Source organism: Esox lucius, chromosome 17 (assembly GCF_011004845.1).
Source record: "Esox lucius isolate fEsoLuc1 chromosome 17, fEsoLuc1.pri, whole genome shotgun sequence".
Taxonomy (NCBI): Eukaryota; Metazoa; Chordata; class Actinopteri; order Esociformes; family Esocidae; genus Esox; species Esox lucius.
Window position 1 is genome coordinate 7,999,212 of NC_047585.1, and position 19,507 is coordinate 8,018,718.

The following is a 19,507-nucleotide window of genomic DNA, read 5'->3' on the forward strand; positions in this document are numbered from 1 at the left end:
TCTTGACTTCAGTAAACTGTTTGTGGCCTTTCTTGTGCATCATCTTTAAAAGAGGCTTCCTTCTGGGACGACAGCCATGCAGATCAATTTGATGCAGTGTGCGGCGTATGTTCTCAGCACTGACATGCTGAACCCCCACCCCTTCAACCTCTGCAGCAATGCTGGCAGCACTCATACATCGATTTCCCAAAGACAACCTCTGGATATGACGCTGAGCATGTGCACTCAACTTCTTTGGTCCACCATGGCGAGACCTGTTCTGAATGGAACCTGTCCTGTTATACCGCTGTATGGTCTTGGCCACCGTGCTGCAGCTCAGTTTCAGGGTCTTGGCAATCTTCTTATAGCCTAGGCCATCATATGTAGAGCTACAATTATTTTCAGATCCTCAGAGAGTTCTTTGCCATGTGGTGCCATGTTGAAATTCCAGTCACCAATATGAGGGAGTGTGAGAGCGATAATACCACATTTAACATACCTGCTCCTCATTCACACCTGAGACCTTGTAACACTAACGAGTCACATGACACCGTGGAGGGAAAATGGCAAATTTGGCCCAATTTGGACATGTTCACTTAGGGGTATACTCACTTTTGTTGCCAGCGGTTAGACATTAATGGCTGTGTGTTGAGTTATTTTGAGGGGACTGCAAATGTACGCTGTTATACAAGCTGTACACTCACTTCTTTACACTGTAGCCAAGTGTCATTTCTTCAGTGTTGTCACATGAAATTATATAAACAAATATTAGCAAAAATGTGAGGGGTGTACTCACTTTTGTGAGATACTGTATATTATAAATGAAGGATGCATGAATATATTCTATTTGTATGAATTAGGTTTTTTGTATATGATATACAGGCTGAATTCTTTGCTCTGTCTAGGAGTTGGGGAAACTTGGTTAAAAATGTGGGGACTCCAGCTATTGCTTGTCCTCCTCTCCGTCAGAACTCTTGCCAGCAAATCCTTGTTCTCCTTTTGGCCCATGCCCAAATACGGCATTCTTTAGCTTATGTGTCCAGGACTTGGAGCATTATGATGATAACCAGATGTTAGAAGAAAATATAAGGGGCCCCTCAAAGTGTGTGTCTTTTTCATACCTAGGAACGTGCACATGAGTGTACTTTGTCTGTGTAATTATAGTTTATTACACCTACAAGCTTGTAATAAACTATTACAATTAAAGCTTTGGTTTCCTGGAGTATTTATAATTGAGAAACAAGAAATAAGTGGACTCAACCCTCGAACCTGAGAAGTGGAAAAGAATTATCTGCAACAATACTTTTTGAACTTTTTCCTCCAGAATCTTCCCAAGGTCCTTTTGCTGTTCTGGGATTTATTTGCACTTGTCGCATCTAACTCTAGGAGACAGAACATGTCTCTTTCCTGAGCAGTATGATGGCTGTGTGGTCCCATGGTGTTAATACTTGCGTACTATCTGATCCACTGGAATTGTGATATAGTCAATTGTAAGTGAAATAATCTGTAAACTGTTGGAAAAATAACTTGTGTCATGCACAAAGTAAAGATCTTAACAGACTTGCCAAAACTAAGGTTTGTTACCACGACGTCTGTGGAGTAATTTTTCACTACTGTTGAAAAATGTGTTTTATTGACATCAACCTAAGTGTATGTACACTTTCGACGTCAACAGTAGTGGTCAAAAGGGACTACTTTATATCTGTTTTCACCACCCGTTGCAGGGCCATCTGATCGGCTACGGAGCAACCGCTAAACCACACTGTGGCTGTTAGTCCGGATGCTGTTGATTGTGCAGCGGTAAAAGTTCACAATGATCTTGGAGGACAGGCGGGCTTTCTTCAACCTCCTCAAAAAGTACAGGCGCTGCCGTGCCTTTTTGACTAGGGCTGAGGTGTTGCGGGTCCAGGAGAGGTCTTTGGAGATGTGGACACCCATGTTGTCAGTGCACCATGCCGCCAGGCACTCGACCTCCTCCCTGTAGGCTGACTCGTCATTGTCACTGATCAGTCCTACCACAGTGACTGAGTACAGTTCATGGGGTTGCAAAATGGAGTGATAGCCTTCCTTCTTCAAGATCCCTTTTATCTAACAGAGAACATTATTTGGACGAACAGCAGTTCCCAAACATGCTCTCAAGACAGGATAGTTCTGGATTTACCACAGGCCTATTCAGAACTGGGTAACACTGTATTTGAAAATGTTGCCCCACTCTCATAGCATGCCATTCAGAGTGATCTTAAGTTAGTTGTTTTAGTGCTTATAAAACATTTTACATTTCTTATAAATGATCACTTTATTGTCAATTGTGCTTGTTTAGTGTAATATATGTAATATATGAAATGTATTTTATTTCCATCTTGAATGTGTTTTTATTTTTGTAATACTCAGCTGTAAACAAGGCCTTGGTCTCAGTTGATTTCTCTGCATAAAAAAAGGTAAAAAGTCAATGTATACTGTATACAGTCTACAACACCTTAAACATTTGAGAGATACCTTTAGATAAATGGTGGTGAGTTTCCCACAGTCTTTCCCTTTTTCTTCCTCCACCAGAGAGAAGAGAATGGAGTGGGAAGGGATCCTGGCAAAGGCCACACGTTTCCCTGCACTCATCATCCACACAAACACATCTGGCAAGGTGCTCTGAGGCTGCAGGGAGAGACAGACAGAAACAGACACATAGAAAGAGAGTGGGACAGAAAGACAGACAGAAATTACAGGGAAAAGTAAGAAAAAAGTCAAAAGGGAAATCCCTAATCTTATCCCAACCCAAACCTTGTTTTCACTCACTTCTTTTAGCAAGAGTTCAAGCCTTTTTAGAATCCTCTTGGCCTCAGTCAGTCTCTCTTTCATTGTACGTCTGGTTACCTTCCTCTTCACTCGCAAAGACAGCTTGGCTAGGAGTATCTGGGGAAAGAGATTACCAAATCCCAAAATATATCGTTAAACATGGTACCAATGTAATAATATATTAAAGATAATATTAGTGCGGTGGTATTCAAAGTTGGGGTTATGATTTTATTCTTATTTTTTAGGAACTAGAACTTACAATGTTCTTCTTGATAAACTCTTTCCGACATTTGTCCAGATTATTGCGCTTCGCTGGCGTCTTCCTATCAGAGTTCGAGATATACTGCCTTCAAGGCAGGGAGAGACATGAACACAAAGCCTCATGGTAACCTATGCAATTGACTAAAAGCTACAGCTTGTCCAATTGTTGATATGAAATGCTAAAAAAGTTATGTTACAACTCACTTGCAACTCGCTACAAACTCCAAAAGCACCTCCACCAAACGGTCCTTGGCATTGGTTCTAGGTCTCTTTAAAAGTCTCTCCACATCATCAATGCCAGATTCCTAACAATAAGGTAATAGACCTCGACATTAGCATGTTTGATGCTGCCAGGGGATCGATGGAGATCAGTTCACAAGTTTACTACAGATGACAAGTATTTCCATCAGTGCACTTACCAGTCTGTCAGCCATCTTATGCAGCCAGTTAGCATTCTGGTAACGGAAGCAGTGATCTTCAAAGTGAGACCACAAAAACATGCATGGCTTCTGATATGGCATGGGGATACAGCTAAATGATCTGTAAAAATAATAAAACAATATATACTCTATAAATAGTTATAATGCCAACTAAGAATAAACATAGAATATCCAGGCTGGTATCTGGAAAATGGCTGTGCTGCTTACCTTGGAAAATCGTATGTTATGTTACTGTACATTCATAAGACTTTGAGCATACCTGTCATACTCGACAGACTGTGGTCTTCTTGGATCAGTGACAGAGCTGTCCTTAAGCCCATGGCGTGGAATCTCCTCCTTATCCAGTTCATCATCTGATGACTCCAACAGAGACTGACTCTCACTGCTTAAATCTTCTTTGCTCTGAGTCTTTTTTGGATTGACCATCACCTCTGCTGCCTTCCCATTGTTCCCTGTTCACATATCAAAAAATGTCAATGTCATCACACAATTAATTTCAGGGTAAGACATAATCCATGTTTTCTTTAAGTAAAACTCTGGGCACAGAAGGTAAATGTGTTTTGCAAAACAGTATGGTTGTTTGTAACAGTGGGAGATTTTAGAAAATGTTTGATCAAATAAGTTGTTGTTAGATGACTGTTGGTGAACTTCTGAGTTATTTTTTTGCTGCACTAAACCCTTATCTGTTGCTTCTTGTTTTTTTCAAATGATTGGTAAATATTTCACAGTATTACCAATGGACAACTCAAAGCTGACTGGCTTGCTTCCAATAATGGGATCGATCATGGTCACCTCAAACAGGGATGCAAACAGTAAAAATTCCTCCTTTACCCCAAAGAAATTCTGCAAGGCAAAAAAAAAGACAAATCAGCAAATATCAGCACCAATCAGTGAAATTTAACAAGAACACAACAAGAGAGTTCTTATATAAATGTGTGTGATTATAATGTATCATATGATATGTTAGAGTTATTCTAGTCGGAGATTTCAGGGACAGTGCTGACCTCAGGTAGGGGATGAATCTCCTCAACCTCCACAGTCACAGACTCTGGTACCTCTGTACCTGCATCCTCTGACTCTTCTGTAAGCCCACTAAGGCTCAGTGTTACTACACAACAAATCACCAACAGTTAACAGATCAACCTATCACTTCCTATTCCTAACATCACAGGAAACAAATAATGGCATGCTACTCATCAACACAACAACAATTATAACTTGCCTAATAATTATTTGTTACCTTCTTCCTTCTTTTTAGATTTCCTGCTCATCTTCTTTAAGGAGAACTTGCCAAGGGCACTCCTGACACTGGCCGATGCTTTGCTGCTCTCCACAGGAGCGGCGTTTGGGGATGAGTATACCTCCACGCTGAGAGACAACAACAAACGGCCCCGGTAGAAGATGCCTTCACTTATGCCGTCGTTTAAAGCTTGGTGGATGTCTCCAAGGGCAGAGTTCTGAGGGGAACCATACAGGTTGATCCAGGACGGGCCAAATGTGGGGTTGAACCCTGGACAGGAGAGAAACCCAGGGAGACCACACCAGAGATACATAGACAGACACAGTGTGAGTGTTAATGTCATTACTGATATACAGTAATTAATTAATTGGTGTTCACATAAGATTTGCAAAATAATTTTGTATCAACAAAGTACCATTATAAGTGCATTCATGTTACATTAAAAAATAGATTTATCACATTATAATGCACTACAAAAAATATTGCAATATGATTAAAATTACACCATGAACAGATAACATTGTCTATAGAAGTCTTATAATTAAGCAATTGAAAAATAAAATGCAAATGCAAAAATAAGTGGTCATTAGTGTTTTTTATATCTTTTATGATCCACATTTGTTCATACATGCTAGTAGTAATTTAACTGAATTAAATGTAGCTATTAGATTTTTTTTATGGGCTATTTAAGCTACTTTTGCTAGGAAAGTTACTGCTTAAGAAGGTTATGTGTGGCAGGTTTTGTATTCAACAGTTGATTTAGTTAGCTAACTAGTTGCTAACAAAACATGCACAAGGAAACCTAGCAGGCACATCCATTTTAATGGCATGCATTTTGAATTTCATATTAGAAACAACTCAGAGTTTGGAACTTCTTTTAACTCAGATATACTATCTTAAGGTGACCAGATGTCTGAAATGAAAACTGGGGACATTAGCACTTTGGCGGTCAATATATCATTAACATATCTGATGTAATTATCTATGAAATAAAAAAGTTGACAATTCCAGTTTATTGTATTTTGTCTTAACAGGCACATTGTGATAGACAGAGAAAACAACTACAGTGGATATAAAAAGTCTACACACCCCTGTTAAAATGCCAGGTTCTTCTGATGTAAAAGAATGAGACAAAGATAAATCATGTCAGAGCTTTTTCCACCTTTAAGTGACCTATCAGATGAACAATTCAATTGAAAAACAAACTGAGATCTTCTAAAAATATTAAATAAAAAGAAACCCTGGTTGCATAACTGTACACACCCTTAAACTAATACTTTGTTGAAGCACCTTTTGATTCTATTACAGCACTCAGTTTTTTTGGGTAGGAGTCTATTAGCATGGCACATCTTGACGTGGCAATATCTGCCCACTCTTCTTTGCAAAAGCGCTCCAAATCTCCTATGGACATCTCCTATGCACAGCCCATATGTTCAATTGGATTCAGGTCTGGGCTCTGGCTGGGCCATTCCAAAACGTTAATCTTCTTCTGGTTGAAGCCATGCTTTTGTGGAATTGCATGTGTGCTTTGGGTCGTTGTCATGCTGAAAGGTGAACTTCCTCTTCATCTTCCTAACAGACGCCTGAAGGATTTGTGCCAAAATTGCCTGGTATTTGGAACTGTTCATAATTCCCTCCACCCTGACTAAGGTCCCAGTTCCGGCTGAAGAAATACAGCTCCAAAGCATGATGCTGCCACCACCATGCTTCACTGTGGGTATGGTGTTCTTTGGGTGATGTGCAGTGTTGTTTTGCGCCTAACATACCTTTTGGAATTAAGAAGTTCAAAAAGTTCAACTTTGGTTTCATCAGACCATAACACATTTTCCCATGTGCTTTTGGGGGACTTGATGTTTGTTTTTGCAAACCTCAGCCGGGCTTGAATGTTTTTCTTTGTAAGAAAAGGCATTCTTACAAAGATTGTCGTCATTCCACCCTAGATTGTTGTCACATGTAGCACACAGCCAGTACTTGCCAGAAATTCCTGCAGTTCCTTTAATGTTGCTGTAGGTCACTTGGAAGCCTCCCTGACCAGTTTTCTTTTCATCTTTTCATCAATTTTGGAGGGACGTCCAGTTCTTGGTAATGTCTCTGTGGTGCCATATTTTCTCTACATGATGATGGCTGTCTTCACTGTGTTCCATGGTATATCTAATGCTTTGGAAATAATTTTGTACTGTTCTCCTGACTGATGAATTTTTAGAGCATGAAGTGCTAGTGCTCTAAAACTTCCTGGTAGACAGCTGTGTTGACCTTGGACCTCAGATAACACAGTAGACCAACACCAGCAGGTGACATGGCACCCCAAACCATCACTGACGGTGGAAACTTTACATTGGACTTCAAGCAACGTGGATTCTGTGCCTCTCCTCCCTTCCTCCAGACTCTGGGACCTTGATTCCCAAAGGAAATGCAAAATGTACTTTAAGTATTTGAAACACTGCCGATTTAGCAGGCTTTCCTACTTATAAAGCATGTAGAGGTCTGTAATTTGTATCATAGGTACACTTCAACTGTGAGAGACGGAATCTAAAACAAAAATCCAGAAAATAACATTGCATGATTTTTTAATAATGAATTAGCATTTTATTGCATGACATAAGTATTTGATCACCTACCAACCACTAAGAATTCCGGCTCTCACAGACCTGTTAGTTTTACTTTAAGAAGCCCTCCTGTTCTCCACTCATTACCTATATTAACTGCACCTGTTTGAACTTGTTACCTGTATAAAAGACACCTGTCCACACACTCAATCAAACAGACTCCAACCTCTCCACAATGGCCAAGACCAGAGAGATGTGTAAGGACATCAGGGATAAAATTGTAGACCTGCACAAAGCTGGGATGGGCTACAGGACAATAGGCAAGCAGCTTGGTGAGAAGGCAACAACTGTTGGCGCAATTATTAGAAAATGGAAGAAGTTCAAGATGACAGTCAATCTCCGTCGGTCTGGGGCTCCATGCAAGAGCTCACCTCGTGGAGCATCAATGATCTGAGGAAGGTGAGGGATCAGCCCAGAACTACATGGCAGGACCTGGTCAATGACCTGAAGAGAGCTGGGACCACAGTCTCAAAGAAAACCATTAGTAACACACTACGCCATCATGGATTAAAATCCTGAAGCGCATGCAAAGTCCCCCTGCTCATGTCCAGGCCCGTCTGAAGTTTGCCAATGACCATCTGGATGATCCAGAGGAGGAATGGGAGAAGGTCATGTGGTCTTATGAGACAAAAATAGAGCTTTTTGGTCTAAACTCCACTTGCCGTGTTTGAAGGAAGGAGAAGGATGAGTACAACCCAAGAACACCATCCCAACCTTGAAGCATAGAGGTGGAAACATCATTCTTTGGGGATGCTTTTCTGCAATGGGGACAGGACGACTGCACCGTATTGAGGGGAGGATGGATGGGGCCATGTATCGCCAGATCTTAGCCAACAACCTCCTTCCCTCAGTAAGAGCATTGAAGATGGGTTGTGGCTGGGTCTTCCAGTATGACAACGACCCAAAACACACAGCCAGGGCAACTAAGGAGTGGCTCCGTAAGAAGCATCCTGGAGTGGCCTAGTCATTCTCCAGACCTGGACCCAAAAGAAATCTTTGGAGGGAGCTGAAAGTCAAACACTTGTTCTTCCCACTGTATATTTAATAATAATAAATTGTGACATTATAACAACACTAGCTAGTATTTAAAACGATTGAAACCTGTTTCGAAAAGACATATGTGGTGATGTTGTGGATTCACATGACACTTGCAGATTTCCACAGCAGTTTTCTCTAAAACAAATGAGCAAATAATTAGCAGTAGAGTGAATGAAGCTATAGTGAGCAGCCCCCTCTGTTGGCCAAAAACAAGCACAGCGCGATCGATATGTCAACCGGTAGGCTCTGCTGTCTGGTCTTATTTGCCACGTAAAATATTATTTCACTTTGCAGTCTCTTTAACACACATTTAAAAACTGGGACATTTCCGGGGACAATTCCAGTCAGGGACATGCCACCAAAAACGGGGACTGTCCCCGGAAAATGGGGATGTCTTGTTACCCTATCTTATCTAAACCTGTCCTTTTAAAAACTATTTGGTGTCCGAAGCTATGTTGAAGTGTATTGTAAGATTTCTGCTGTGGAATTTACCATTTCTGTTGGGATTGGAGATTTGTTGCAGGTCAAGAAAGTGTGTCGCCACTGCGACATCACCTATGTTGGCATCGTCCAGGATCTGCACTTTGATTCGCCGGGCAAGGGGAGGAAACTGCTCGATGAAAGAGATCTGCTCATTCCACTCAGGACTGTCGGTGTTTGACTGGACTGAAGTCTCGCCCTTTGAAAAAAAAACTGTTTCAGTAGGCAAATATGGGTATTAGATTGAAACTTTAGCGTTCTCCTTAATTTATGGGACAGCAAAGCCAAACTTGCTATTTTTGCTGTACACTCAAGGCATACAAAAATATTAAAAATATGTGTTTTACAAATTACCAATAAGAGCATTGTCAGAGTTCCATCACCCCATTTCATATGAGCAATACGTTTTGGGACAATTAAACATAAAGCAAATGTAAGAAGTATAAAAGCAAGTATTTAGTCGCAAGTTCCTTGCATAGAATAACAGCAGTGTGTCTGCGACCCAATGACGTCACACAACTCTTGGTATCATTCTTTGGAGATGCTTTGCCAAGGCTTCACTGCAGCCATTTTGAGCTATTGATTGTTTTGGACTAGAATGCATCCGAATTTTACGAGATTGACTTGGCCAGTCTAAAAATGTCACTGATTAACTTGTTTTGGTGCTGATCTGAGGTTTGCATTTTGAAGTGTAGCTTTTGTAATTCTGTTACCAAGTCATCTGCAAAAAGTTAACTTCTTCAAGCATTCTGGAAGTTATTTTTTATTTTAGGTTGTTTTCACAGCTCTGGTCATTTTCAAACAGAAATAAAAGGTGATATTCTGCACTTTTGCCTCCAATTCTTTCATACACATTTTTATATGCCGTAAAAATATAAATTTTGACTTTACTGTCCCAATAGGTATGGAGGGAACTGTATATAAATCAGACTTGGTTCATTTTAGAAAAATACACAAGCAGGAAATCGTCTCTATGCTACTATTGTACTATCCTTAGTCTAACATTAACAGAAGGAATGCAGTAAATAAACATAGGGTTGTGCATGAGGTCAGCCAAAATGACAATACAGTTGTTCAACAACAGTGGTGTGTTTGCATAAACGGGAAAGGCAAAGTGTACTGTACATAGAAAGAGACCACAACCCAGAAAACCAACAGCAGGAGTGGTGAAACAGTTTCTGTTGTGGATGAATCAGCAGAAGTTGACACATACAGTAGCAAAATACATTTTTAAAATCTCATTTCAAATGGCTAACTGGATGAAAAATCGGATTGGTAAATATAACCCCGGGCGGGCCAATGGCATAGGCGGAGTAGGAAACACTTTATTGACATCTTAGCTAGTCTAGTTTGTCAAGGTTAGCCCTGCTTGTAAAAGTCAATAAAAAAAAAAATAGTTGTAAGCCTTTGCCATTTTAATTATTGATTAGTCATATGTGTATTATAGCAAACAGCAAGCAGAGAAGTGCTCACTGAAAAGACTACATGTTTTGTGCTTGAATGCTAGGTGTTATTACTCTTGCTTTTTGTGTTCAAGCTACAATGTGGCTTAGGTGCTATTATGGTATAGTTTCACCATCAGCCACTTTTTTATTAATATAATGTAACATCCAATGTTCACATATACTCTTCTTCTTTCTTCAGATGCACTTTTGGAATACTTGAATCCCACCCCTGCACCTCCTGGGCCACCTGTAGACATCTTCTCTACCTCAGCACAGTCCAGCAATGCAGCATCAAGTGCTCCTGTCCCCTCTACCTCAGCACAGCCCAGTGATGATCAGACAAAATATAAAATATAAAAAAATAGAGGCACATCATCAGGACTGCACCTATACCTGTTGGCCTGCAAATGTGACCTGCACATAAGGGTCAATGAAGACCTTCCTGTCCCCCATCATCTTAGAGAAACCACCCATGAAGCCAGCACTCATACTGGGCAAGCCTTCTGCCTTGTAGATCTTCAACAGGAATTTGGCCCAGGGCCTCTCAGCTGGCATCCTCTTGGGTAAGAGCAGATTTCTAAAGATTTCAAAATGAGACCAGTTTCTATAAAATGTATAAAACATCTATACAAATCTACTTATCTCCTTCAGCAAATTCAGGAATTGTCAGCATTTTTAGAAGTTTGCTTGGATCAATATTGTCTAATAGTGCTTTAATTGAGTAAATGACCAAATAACACAGGCAGAAGAAAAGCTTAATGGGAAATTACCAATACATTCAAGTAATTGCTCGAAGTATAAACATAACCCACCAAGCAGTAGTCCACTTGGCTAATAACATTTATCAGTATTTGCTATAGGAGGTTCCTTCAAGAAAAAGCAATGACTCACTTCTCAATGTCATCGTTCTGACTGCCCAAAGAAGGCAAACTGGGAATTCCCATTGCGTCTCCTTTCATTACCACACTCAAGGAACACTTCACAAAACCTTTTATCCCTGTTCTGGTGTCACTGGGGTCAGTAAGAGGTGCCCATTTCTGGTAGAATCTGTGATCTGTATTGACAGAAAGAGATTTGTTTTAATGGAGATTTTCATTTGTTGGTTGAAAGAGTAGTGGGACAGAGGTTAGACATGACAACCTCGAGCCACAGAAAGAGATACTTATTCATAAGTAAAAAACAAAAAATAAAACACTGATATTCACCACTTTTAAAATAAATGACTATCCTTTCTTCATAAAATGACAAGAAACGAAAGAGTAAGACTCATGCCCTTTCTCTTTTGAATTGTAGTCTTATCAAGGCCTCACAAAAACTATTCTCTTCAATAAATACTTATTGTTTACCTGGTTGACTGTAGATGGTGCTGATGTCAATTTTGAAGCTGCCGATAAATGTCATCATAAATCCCAGCATCTTTTTGTGAACAACCTATGAAAAAAAAAAGAAGTGTCAGTATATCCAATGAAAACATTACATGATCTTTAACTTGTCAAAAGTGAAATGATCAGATTTTGCCAGTTGGATAGGATTTTATGTTATCCTTTGGATATGGAACTGGATTTGGTAATCCAACCTGGCATTAGGCAGACACACCAGTCAAATAAAATTTGTTCTGAGAAGATTTTTTTTTTATAGAGAGCCACATTTATTTGCAGCCCTGGAAAATCTTTACAACAAAACGTAATAGATATATTTTCTGAAATGAGACAAAAGGTTGTTGACCTCAAAATTACCCATCTCCAATATCACAATTAAGAAATATGAAACAAAAGGCAACACATATCCAAGATACATCCTGGGTTCACCAAGTCTTCAAAACTATGAATAGACACCACCTCCATGCCAACAAGTTATTTGGAATGGACGAAAGCCCCTTCTGTCACAAACGTAACCGTCTGAAGTCAGCAAAATTTGATTGGAACCAGGTTCTATGGTCTTAGTGACTGCAAGTGAGCTTTTTGGCAACAAACACCAGAGGTCCATTTGGAGTGAAAATTGAAAACATGTTGGTTGAGCTGAGGAGGAGAATCCACAAGCAAGCACCAAGAACATGAATAATAAGAGTTTTTTTTTATAGAGGAATAGTCTCCAGCCGGGAAGTCACATGGGTCAATGTGTATGAGGGTCCACTACTCACCGGACGACTCTGAGCTGTTATCTTGGAAAAGTACAAAATTCAGGGTAGCCAATAATGAATATAAAGTGGGTACGGAAAGTATTCAGACCCCTTTAAATTTTTCACTCTTTGTTTCATTGCAGCCATTTGCTAAAATCCAAAAAGTTCATTTTATTTCTCATTAATGTACACTCAGCACCCCACCTTGACAGATAAAAACAGAAATGTAGAAATTCTTGCACATTTATTAAAAAAGAAACACTGAAATATCACATGGTCATAAGTATTCAGACCCTTTGCTGTGACACTCATATTGAACTCACATGCTGTCCATTTCTTCTGATCCTCCTTGAGAAGGTTCTGCTCCTTCATTGGAGTCCTGCTCTGTTTAATTAAACTGATTGGACTTGATTAGGAAAGGCACACACCTGTCTATATAAGACCTTACAGCTCACAGTGCATGTCAGAGCAAATGAGAATCATGAGGTCGAAGGAACTGCCCAAGGAGCTCACAGACAGAATTGTGGCAAGGCACAGATCTGGCCAAGGTTACAAAATGTTTTCTGCAGCACTCAAGGTTCCTAAGAGCACAGTGACCTCCATAATCCTTAAATGGAAGAAGTTTGGGATGACCAGAACTCTTCCTAGACCTGGCCGTCCAGCCAAACTGAGCAATCGTGGGAGAAGAGCCTTGGTGAGAGAGGTAAAGAAGAACCCAAAGATCACTGTGGCTGAGCTCCAGAGATGCAGTATGGGAGAAAGTTCCACAAAGTCAACTATCACTGTAGCCCTCCACCAGTCGGGGCTTTATGGCCCGACGGAAGCCTCTCCTCAGTGCAAGACATATGAAAGCCCGCATAGAGTTTTCTGATGAGACCAAGATTGAACTTTTTGGCATTAATTCTAAGTGATATGTGTGGAGAAAACCAGGCACCTGCCCAATACAATCCCAACAGTGAAACATGACGGTGGCAGCATCATGCATTGGGGGTGTTTTTCAGCTGCAGGGACAGGACGACTGGTTGCAATTGAAGGAAAGATTAATGCAGGCAAGTACAGAGATATCCTGGAAGAAAACCTCATCCAGAGTGCTCAGGACCTCAGACTGGGCCGAAGGTTAACCTTCCAACAAGACAATTATCCTAAGCACACAGCAAAAATAACAAAGGAGTGGCTTCGGAAAAACTCTGTGACCATTCTTGACTGGCCCAGCCAGAGCCCTGACCTAAACCCAATTGAGCATCTCTAGAGAGACTTGAAAATGGCTTTCCACCAACGTTCACCATCCAACCTGACGGAACTGGAGAGGATCTGCAAGGAAGAATGGCAGAGGATCCCTAAATCCAGGTGTGAAAAACTTTTTGCATCATTCCCAAGAAGACTCATGGCTGTACTAGCTCAAAAGGGTGCTTCTACTCAATACTGAGCAAAGGGTTTGAATACTTATGACCATAAGAAAATAACAGTTCTTGTAATTCAGTATTTGGTCTTGTATACATGAATACAGTGGCTCACAATGTGGTATCTGCATTTTCTGTCTAAGTTTACAAACGTTATCAATAAAGTGATCATTCACATAATTGGCAATATCAACAGGTTTGGTTATAAAAGACCCTTCTACTTCAAAACAAGATGAGGTCAAATAGCTTTTTCTGCCCATGATAACATCTAAAGTGCTCCAGAGCTTTTTTCAATCATGCTTTATATAACTAATCCTAGATACCTAATACAATTTCTTCTTTTTGTTCCATTTAGTGACATAGTTCCTCAAATTGCAATATACTTGCAAATCAGAGAAGCAGCTAGACCCCTTTGCCACTCTTCCAGCATCATCTCTTCGACCCATGCATTCTTTTAGTTTATCATCAGCCCAGGTAGCCCTAGCAGCTCTAACAGTAAGCCTTCTGACATGTGCATACTTATCCATAACTGGAGCCAGCAATTCCATAAATACATTAAGTGCAATATCTGGCCTGGGTTGGAAGAGCAACATAGTCTTCATTTGGGTGGTCGTGTCTGTTTTCAGTTTAGTCATAATTGTTAGAAATAATTTGGAATTCTCACAATAATGTTAAGTAACTGTGTAGATCTAATAGCATTTTTTACAACTGCAAAAATATTGGATACTATAAAATGTTAACATTTGGTAAACAGTGTTGAAAGCACATCTTAATATTTATTTTATTTAAGTGTAGCAGAACTGATCACTATGATTTGGATCAGCAAAGTTAAGTCTGAACCAACAATGAAATCGTATTCCGCTGCCAGTTGCTATCGTACATAAAAATAGCACATTGAATCAACTGTCAACTGAGCAGTTCTGGATGGACGGTACGGTTTTAACCATTTGTGTTGAAGGCATCCAGGTTTGGACATCACAAACCCCTTCCTGCTGACAAATCACACCACCGACTGGACACAGACAACTGAGTGTGAATACAACAACATGTCCTAGAAGGATCATTACAACTACACTGGACAGGTCTGTTCTTAATCATCCTGTCCACTCATGGCAGAATGATGCCAAAGTCTTGCATCTACACTCATATTGGAGAGGAACCATGGACAGCGAGATGAGAGAAGCATGGAGGATGAAGGAAGACGTCTTCTGTGTGCTTTACACATGGATTGGATGACTGGAAAGTGGCAATCACTGTTAGTGTCAATATACTAAGTATGTGAGTAAAACTGAAGTTTGAACCTATTCACTAAAAACCTCTCACTTACAGATACACACCCTCACCAACATTTTTTAAGACATAAGACTTTGTCAGGTCCACACTAAAGTGACTGTAATAACTGATATAGCAACTTGAAATCACAGATGCCAGACACAAAAGACTAAAAACAAGAACCAGGACACTTGATTGGAATCTGGCTTCATTGTTAACAATCAATGGTTTTCCTAAATTGACTGGTACTTTATCTTATGTATGTTCATTCCTCGCAAGGCAGGTAGAGGATTACATTTGATCACTAACCCAACATTGATTCTTGTTTGTTTTTGTGAAGTTGCTTCATAGTCATAAGTACGACAGCTATCCTGATAAGGTTAATAGTGCCATATAATTTTTTTTACGTAGAAACGGTCACTAATACATTAATTGGTGCTGAGTGTTGTGTTACATTCAGAATATATTGAGTCGTTGGTATGATGTTGATGCATGATGCCCAAATGCAGTTATTTAAAGATGAAATGTGTGATTTGGATCATAAGCCAAGAAATAATAATAATAAAAATGAAATACAAATTTAATAAATCATCCATCAAATGTCCCTGCATGTAAATTTTTTCCAATACTTAAATCCCATGGAATCATTTGGGAAAATGATCAACTCTTTCTCCCTGCGCACATCAGCAATGCATGAAAATCACTAGCAAGAGCTTGATAAGCTAAATGCTTCGATATTTAGAGATCTGTTGTCAACCTTTCACAACATGAATATTAGTAAAACATGTAAGTCTTTGCCATAACCACCATAAAATTCTGTGGGACTGTGGGTCAATTAACCTTCTAGGAGCAAGCGCCCTGATTCTAGTTTGTGAGCTTGGCAGATTACTGCTTGGGAAGGTCTCCCACTCAGAAGTACGAGAAGGGAAGTTCTCCCCACTGGAAGCCTGATGAAACGGTTTGCAGGTGGCATAGATGTAGGAGCAGGCAGGGTGGTGGTTCAACAGGTAGGTTTATTTGAACCAACAGGGAAACCAAAAGGAGACCGCACACGAATGACCAGAGTCTCAAGACAAACAATAACCGAAAACACAAGCACGGATACAGCAACTTGAACAAGACCCCTAAGTAGAGGTAATACAGGCCAGCTGCCTCTAATTGGGGACACCCGAAACAAAAACACAGATGCCTAGAGGCATCTATTCTGCCAGGTCCTGCCTATGCCCACAGAACAGCGCAGAGATGGCTATGGGCATCCTCATAGCCAGGACCTGATACTTGAGGTAGGAAGAGCAGGGGAATCTATCAAATACTGCACCTCTAACTTTGTGCAGTACTAATGTAATTAGTAAAATCAGTCACACTATGAAATGCTACCAAATAAACCACAATTCATTCATAATACTATGACTATATAGTTTCACAGAGTTATTGTTGCATTTTTTTCTGGTTTGTGCAAAATCGTTAAGAATAATAAAAAAACCTGTCTGCACACCAACAAGGTGAATTGGTTTAGTCTTGACTCTGGCTGACAGTGCTGGGGGATGGATAATGTATTGATGCTCCAGTGCCAACTCAACACAAATCGATAAGAAAAGGTCTAAGTCATCAGGTGCCCAATTCAGGAAACCAGAAAAGGAACCAGGCAAGCGTAGTTCAGCCAGCCCACAATTACAAGTGATGTTGTTGCCATAACTGGATTCAATCTCATTGCCTCTCACGGTTTCACCACTACACCATGGAGCTATACATTTTACGAGTTTTGGTATAACGTCTCAACATTAGATAATTTTGTCATGGTATGAACATCACGCCAGGTTTAAATATTTCGCTAGACCCCATTAAGCATTGTGTTTAACTGACTAACATTTCTTATTAAGTTTACCTCAACCACAAATAGCATCTATAAATTGTATGGCTTTTGCCAATGACCGTTTTAACAGATTAGTATCTACTAACTTACTAATTGGAATGGTCATAAGAATTGAGCAATTGCTAGCAAGACTGAGTATTACACTGCCAAGACTATTTCAGTTCATGGCAAAACACCATTAGTTTTTCTTTCATTGGTTAATGACATTGATACATTAACTATTAATATAGGTGATGATAACTGACTTTTTAGTCAAGTGAAAAGATGAGAGAATCGTAGAAACCCCTACTCTTTTACTGCCCAAGGGGTTGTGATCTAGCCTATATTACCCCAAAAAGCATGCACTGATGCGTACTTCGAAAAAGCGGTGATTGATGTTGCCCTCACTGGATTCAAAGCTGGGTCTCCCACATGAGTTGTGTTCTCTCATGCATGTTGACCTATGTGACTTCCTGGCTGTAAAGGCATTGTAGAAAAAAGCTGAACAGCTAGGTCAAAATTCTTACAAGGAAAGCTTGTTGCATTCTTCAACACATCTAAATTAATGATATATATTGCGATGAGAAGAGTGTAAAAACATCACTCCGATAAAAGGTCTGATTAGATTACCAAATTTGTATTCCTATCTAAAAGAAAATATACAGTCAACTCAAGATGTATTGGCACCCTTAATGATATTGAACTGAAGTTAATGCAAAAGATAAACATAAAAAAGAACTAGATTTGAACAAGGTAAGTTATTGGGGCTTGCTTTAACGCTTTCAAAGTAAATTTTGTCTGGTGCATTGGTACAGCAAACTTTGAGCAATCATATGATTTTATGATTTAAATAGCTGAGAGGTAGAGGAATTCATACAATATTTGTAGTTTTGTCTACTTTCCTGGGAAAGTGGGTTAAACTGCAGCTGTTGATAAAAAATTTAAATATTGGTAAAAAAATGCTTTGCAGTGTTTAAGGAATCCCACTGAAGTCAAAACTTAAAAACTTTGTAAAAACTATTTAGACCAGTCTAAACATTTTAAAGTTTGAACACAGTTACTAGCTTAAACAGTGTCGGAGTTGCGTTCTAAAGAATAAGAAGAAGAAGCTAAGAAGCTGTGCATGCCTGAGTAATAAGATATATTTTGGTCTCACATGTAAGGGGGAGTAATATACTTTAATTTCAACACAATCCTTTTTCAAACACAAAACATTTTATTGAGTAGTTTTTCTGCAAAGTATAGGTTTCATAACTATTGGCACCTTGACAATTGATATTTTATGTAGCCTCCCCTGAAGTGGATAGCAGCATTCCCGATATAGTCTGACAAGGTTGGAGCACACCTTCTGAGGAATCTTGGACTACTCCTGCATTCAGCACATTTTAAGATCCTTCATTGTTTTAACTTTGCACTTATGGACAATTCCAAATGTTTTCTGTCCGAAGACTAACATGGCCATTGACATGTTAAAACATTGATTTTCTGGTCCTGCAACCATTTCTATGTGGATTTTGATGTATGTTTGAGATCTTTTGAGATAATGTTCCTTGTTGAAAAGTCCATCCACAGCCAAGTCTCAATCTCCAGGCAAAGGCAACCAGGTTATGGGCTAAAATATCCTGGCACTTAGTGGAGTTCATTATGCCATTAATCTTAACAATAGCTCTTTGCATCAAACAAAACAGAGGAACCATGAATGATCCACCACTAAGTGTACATAACCAAAAGGTTCAATGTTTATCTCACCTGACCAAAACACATAACTCCTTATGTATTTCTAATAAAACATCCATCCATCCATCTTCTTCCGCTTATCCGGGGCCGGGTCGCGGGGGCAGCAGTCTAAGCAGGGATGCCCAGACCTCCCTCTCCCCAGACACTTCCTCTAGCTCTTCCGGGGGGACACCGAGGCGTTCCCAAGCCAGCCGGGAGACATAGTCCCTCCAGCGTGTCCTAGGTCTTCCCCGGGGTCTCTTCCCGGTGGGACGGGACCGGAACACCTTCCCAGGAAGGCGTTCCGGAGGCATCCGAAACAGATGCCCAAGCCACCTCAGCTGACCCCTCTCGATGTGGAGGAGCAGCGGCTCTACTCTGAGCTCCTCCCGGGTGACCGAGCTTCTCATCCTATCTCTAAGGGATCGCCCAGCCACCCTGCGGAGAAAGCTCATTTCGGCCGCCTGTATCCAGGATCTTGTCCTTTCGGTCATGACCCAAAGCTCATGACCATAGGTGAGAGTAGGAACGTAGATTGACTGGTAAATCGAGTGCTTCGCCTTGCGGCTCAGCTCTTTCTTCATCACGACAGACCGATACATCGACTGCATTACTGCAGAAGCTGCACCGATCCGTCTGTCAATCTCCCGTTCCATCCTTCCCTCACTCGTGAGCAAGACCCCTAGATACTTAAACTCCTCCACTTGAGGCAGGCACTCTCCACCAACCTGAAGTGGGCAAGCCACCCTTTTCCGACTGAGGACCATGGCCTCGGATTTGGAGGTGCTGATTCTCATCCCCACCGTTTCACACTCGGCTGCAAACCGTCCCAGTGCATGCTGAAAGTCCTGGTTAGAAGGGGCCAACAC

General features: G+C 40.4%; 1 long non-coding RNA gene across 1 annotated transcript in view; it reads right to left on the bottom strand.

Moving 5' to 3' along the window:
* Positions 1-19,507, bottom strand: part of fer1l4 — a 151,467-nt gene that overhangs the window by 104,171 nt on the left and 27,789 nt on the right. Inside the window, exons 11-23 of the long non-coding RNA XR_002198019.3 lie at positions 11,626-11,710; positions 11,171-11,333; positions 10,673-10,856; positions 8,847-9,033; positions 4,711-4,980; positions 4,475-4,578; positions 4,205-4,313; positions 3,730-3,922; positions 3,450-3,570; positions 3,235-3,335; positions 3,029-3,116; positions 2,770-2,886; positions 2,476-2,628 (exon numbers count right to left, since the gene is read on the bottom strand). This is a non-coding gene — a long non-coding RNA (fer-1 like family member 4). The remainder of the gene's footprint in view (positions 1-2,475; positions 2,629-2,769; positions 2,887-3,028; positions 3,117-3,234; positions 3,336-3,449; positions 3,571-3,729; positions 3,923-4,204; positions 4,314-4,474; positions 4,579-4,710; positions 4,981-8,846; positions 9,034-10,672; positions 10,857-11,170; positions 11,334-11,625; positions 11,711-19,507) is intronic.